Here is a 5,020-nt window from a genome sequence, read left to right on the forward strand (position 1 = left end):
TGTTTCTGTTTTAATATTTAAATCTTTGATCTATTTTGATTTTAGCTTAGTGCATGGTGATAGACACCAGTTTTAGTCTTTGGCATGTAGGAAAGCCAGTTGTTGCAGCACCATATATTAAAGAGGCTTTCTCCCTGTGAAAGTATATCTGAGGTCACTGGTAAACAATGTGGGGGCAGAGTCCAGATCTGAGTTGATTAATCCCAGCAAGTCAACCATAGCTTTCTATTGGGGTAGTGGATAATACCAGCAAGCTCAGACCCTCAGTTCCACTGAAGTTCAGTCTGGTTTCCTCCTGACAACTTGAACTCAGTAGTCTCACCCCGACACTGGGAGCCACTAGATGGAGCCAGCCCACAGCTGTTCTGAGCTCTGAGCTCGGTTGGTGCCACTCCAAGATGGCTACCTGCCAATTGCCGTCTCCTGGGGCATGTCTGAACCCAAATAACTCATTAGCAACAGGAGTCTACTGCATCCACAGCTCTGTTCCACAGGTGCATTTATCCATGGAGCTCTTTAGGGCCACTGGTAGTCACTGTGTGTCTGTAGGTTTGAGCTACCCCTTCCATGACACGTCGGAGCTTGAGGAGAAAATGCCACCTGCCACCTCCTTCTTCTTTGTTGAAATCTCTCTCTTCACCCTCCCTGTGGGCTTAAATTCTCACTTCAGATCTTTCCTGGGTCCTAGAGACCCACTTCCCTCCTTCTCTTACTCATGTTGCTATATTCTAGCATCTGGACACCAAATCTCAGAGAGGCTCCACCATCTTTAAGGAAGCCCCTTGCTATTTTTAAGAAGTCTTACATTTGATGATCACTACCTGCAAGCCTGTCTTCTAGATATGATATTTTATCTTTACATTGGTTCATTCTGCTATGTAAATTTTCAGTAAAATTTTTGATCTCCTGGATATCTGTTTGAATCTGTTGTATGGAACCCAGTTCTTTCCTATGTTTGGCATTCATGGTTTCCATCACTTTCCTAAGCTCCTCTATCTTTAAAAAATCTGTATCTGCTCTAGATTCACTAACCATGTTCTTCATTATGGTCATCATCGTTTAGTTATCTGTACAGTTGTTACCTGATTTTTTTTCTAGAGACTCATTCATCTGCTTTGTAGTTCCGTTGCTACTATTTCAGAAAGTTCGACTTTTGAATTCTACCCAGCTTTTGATTTCTTCCACCTCAGGGCCCCTTGGATTTGTCTTGGGTGAGTCTAAGGTCAGGTTGCATCTTGCTTCTGCAATTTCTCATTTTCTATTTTTTAAATTTGATTTCTGTGATGATGCTTGTAAACTGCTTATGATAGGTGCCTTTATTACTAGTATCAAGACTTCTGTAAGAAATGACTACTTTTCAGAGATGTCTCCTAAGTGTTACTGGCCTTTTAGTCTGTCCCAAGATTCTGCCTCTTCAATATATTAAGGATGAGAGGTTGCTGTCTTTTTGGCCTAGCACCCAGTTCTTTGGTACTGGACTATGGTATTGTTTGTGACCACTAGACAATCTCAGTATTGGCATACAAGAAAGAACAACTGATCACAACTATGTCACCTTGGCTAAAGGAGTACAATCAGTAATATCAATAGCATTAAGCACAGTCTGGAAAATGACAAACTGTGAAAACTGTTAATTTCTCACCTTTAACCATAGGTACAAGATTTATAGTTATATAACAAAATCTAAAACAAATCAGAAACCTATATACAGTAAATATCTACTCAGTAGAGTGATTTCACTCTCTGAGGAGGAAACTTAAAAAGGATAAAAGGAAAAAGTAGAGAAAGAAAAGAAGAGAAAGAAATGAGAAGTATGGCTAAAGGACAAAGGAAGATTACCTAAGCTTTGGGACCTGGTGAAGAAGACAGGAAGGAAAAAAAGAAGGAGAAAACAAAAACAAGAACAAGAACAAAACCGAAAAGAGTGTTCACACTCATGAAAAAACAAAGACCAACAATTAAGAAAAAAGAATGAAAAAAACAAAGAAAAAAAAGAGCTTTCTGTGATTTCAAGCATGTGGTTATCCTTTGGGTTCTACAGTTTTGTGGTAGTGTCCAATTAAAAGCATGTCTCCACTGTCACTGGTAGACAAAGAATGCAGACAGAGCTCAGATCCATGCTAGATAATCCCAGCAAGCTTGCAGTAGGATTAGGGTAAGGTGCCAATTCTGGTGCTTTCATATCCACAGAAGTTCAGGCTGATATACTCCCCATATACTTCCTGAGGTCACTTCTCAAATAAGCCACCTACAGCTAAATCCTTTTGTCATCATGTATTAGGATTCTCCAGAGAAACAGAACTTGTATACTATATATAAGATCATGCAGAGCCACTGCTCCTATTCAAAGCTTGTCAAGCATGAATAGCTGATATCCCAGTCCAAAAGTTGTTAGGTAGGAGAATTCTCTCTTCCCTTGGGGGCGGGTTAACCTTTTATCTTATCCATGCCTTCAACTGATTAGAGGAGGTTCACCCAACATAATGAAGAGCAACCTGCTTTATGCAATCTACTAGTGTTAATCTCAATTAAAACACCCCCATAGAAACATCCAGAATAATATTTGACCAAATATCTGAGCAATCCATAGCCCAGTCAAGTTGACACATGAAATTAACCATCGCAGGGTCTGATTTTAGGGACAACTCAAACCAAGACAACAAGCATAACTCATCATTTTGAAACATACACCTCAATTTGTAGTGAAAGTGGAAACCTCTAGTACATTATTTTATGTGAACCGCTCATCACAGGAACTACACATTTCACCGTTAGTCACCTTGTCTGCAGACTTCTGCCCCCTATTGAAGAGGCATTGTAGTCTTCAGGGAAAATTAGAGCTGGTATTTCTGTTAATGAATGTGAGAGAGCTGAAGACCAGGATGGAAGAAAAATTTGTACTGTGTGCACATCTGGAACATTCAGTATGCCTTGCCCGATATGTACCCTGATCTCCAGGTACTGTCTCTCTGAATCAGGCACTTAGCTCCACGATTAGGGAGATTACCCAGGTGCTTATACCACATACTCACAGGTCGAGCTCCTGGCTGGGCCCCAAAATTACCACCACTGGTGAAAATGTCACCAATTTTTGTCGCTGTCCGTGGTGCTGATTAAGTACTAAAGCCTTGTTAGCACTTTTGTTGATGTTGTTCCTGCTGGAGCGGGAGAGGGAGAGGATAATTTAAAGATAAATGCCATACTTTGGCTCCTACAGAAATGTCTTACAGGATTTAGAGTAGTGTCATGTCTATCCCCATTTGCACCAAAGAATCAACACTTTCTTGATGTAACATTTCCAGAACAGTTTCTGGGATTTAGTACAGTGAGTACTGTACAGCAGAACTAAACAGAAATCAACCACATCTGGAATTTGCAGGCTATTATCTACAGCAGGGAAGCCATGATACCCTGGCTATCTCGGTGTTTGAATTTTCCTCTCTTTGATTCCCTGTATGTAGTGTGTCGGGAAATTTTGGGATTGCTATCTTCTAAATATCTCTTGCCAGGGATTTAGCTCAGCAGCACAGTGCCTGCCTGGCAAGCGTGAGGTCATGAGTTTGATTCCCGGTATCAAATACATAAATAAATAAATAAATAAATAAATAACTACCTCTTGGATGAGTCCACTTTCTCACCCCCTCCACCACTTCCATGACGATAATTACCATCACTACCTCTATCATAACCTTTACTCTTTTTCTTTTTTATGAGACAGAGTCTCTTTATGTCCATAACCTTCACATTTGCAGTTCTATTTGCTCTCATTCCTTGCAAGGATCATCTCTTCAGGATAAAACAGACAAAGTAGCTGATGGTAGTGGTGCACAGCTGTAATCCCCACACTCAGGGAGCTGAGGCAGTAGGATCGTGAGTTTGAAGTTGGCCTGGAATACACAGCAAGTAGAGGCCAACCTAGGCAACTTAGCGAGACTTTGTCTTAAAATTAAAAAACAATTTTTTTTTGAGACAAGGTCTCGCTATGTAATTCAGGCCGGCCTTGAGCTCACTATGTAGTGTAGGCTGGCTTCGAACTCCTGGTGACCCTCTGAGCACCACCACGCTTGGCTCAAATTAAAATTTTTAAAAAGACTAGGGCTGTGGCTCAGTGGTAGGGTACTTGCCTTGCATGTGCGAGGCCCTGGGTTTAAATTCCAAGACTGCAGAGCCAAAAAGAACAATGAAAAAAATCTTTCGAAGTGGAGTAGCTAGGTCAAAATACAAGTATGTTGTTTAAGTGTCTTATCTGAATATCTGTATCAAAAAAACTGGTGCATTTTATTGCATGTAAAGTACACGTCAATAGGATTGTCTAAAAGAAATACATAAAAATGCAAACAAGAACGCTCTCACTAATAGACCCTTTAACATGTGCCGTGGCCGGGGTAAGTGAATGAGCTACAACACAAACCTTTGGGTAGGTTTTATTTTACAGCTAGGATGATCAGAAAGAAACTTGCCCCGCTTCCAACAAGATTCTCAGGGACAGCGCCAGGTAAGCTTCCCGAGACTGGACAGCAAGCAGGTGGCCAGGACTGAATCCCACGCTTGCTGTCTGCGCCACAGGGACGCCCTGCGGCCTGGGGAGCCAAGGGTTCTTGCGAATGCAGAGGGACAGGGAGCAGGCGAAGGGTTACAGATCAGCAGGCTGCGTCTGCGCGGAGTTGAGAAGGGGCTTCCGTGGCTGCAGGGTCGCAGAAACGGGTGTGATGCAATCACGCCAGTCCGTGCGTCAAAGGGCGGCTCCCAGGACGCGGGGACTGCGCTGGCGCTGGACCCGCCGCCGCCCTCTCGGTCCCGGCTGCTGCGGGGGGCGCTCGGGTCCGCTGCCATTAACCTTCGTCCCCCGCCAGGAAAATCACCTAGCGTCACCGGCGACCCCCCCGACCCCAGCTCAGCACCAACGGCACCCCCTGGCAACAGCCCTAGCGACCTGTAACTCTTGACAACCGCCCCAGCCACCGGTAACCCCTGACAACCGTCCCACCCCACCCCAGCCCGGGGGCCCGCTCCGGGGCGC

At 43.7% G+C, this 5,020-nt stretch overlaps 1 protein-coding gene across 1 annotated transcript in view; it reads left to right on the top strand.

Moving 5' to 3' along the window:
- Positions 1-4,595: 4,595 nt before the first annotated feature.
- The window catches only part of LOC102022676 (rRNA/tRNA 2'-O-methyltransferase fibrillarin-like protein 1), a gene marked incomplete in the record, with an annotated part of 1,566 nt that continues 1,141 nt past the window's right edge, over positions 4,596-5,020 (top strand). The window contains 1 exon segment of the mRNA XM_013507629.1: positions 4,596-5,020.

This window comes from Chinchilla lanigera, unplaced genomic scaffold (assembly GCF_000276665.1).
Source record: "Chinchilla lanigera isolate Chin_1 unplaced genomic scaffold, ChiLan1.0 scaffold00007, whole genome shotgun sequence".
In the NCBI taxonomy this organism is placed as follows: Eukaryota; Metazoa; Chordata; class Mammalia; order Rodentia; family Chinchillidae; genus Chinchilla; species Chinchilla lanigera.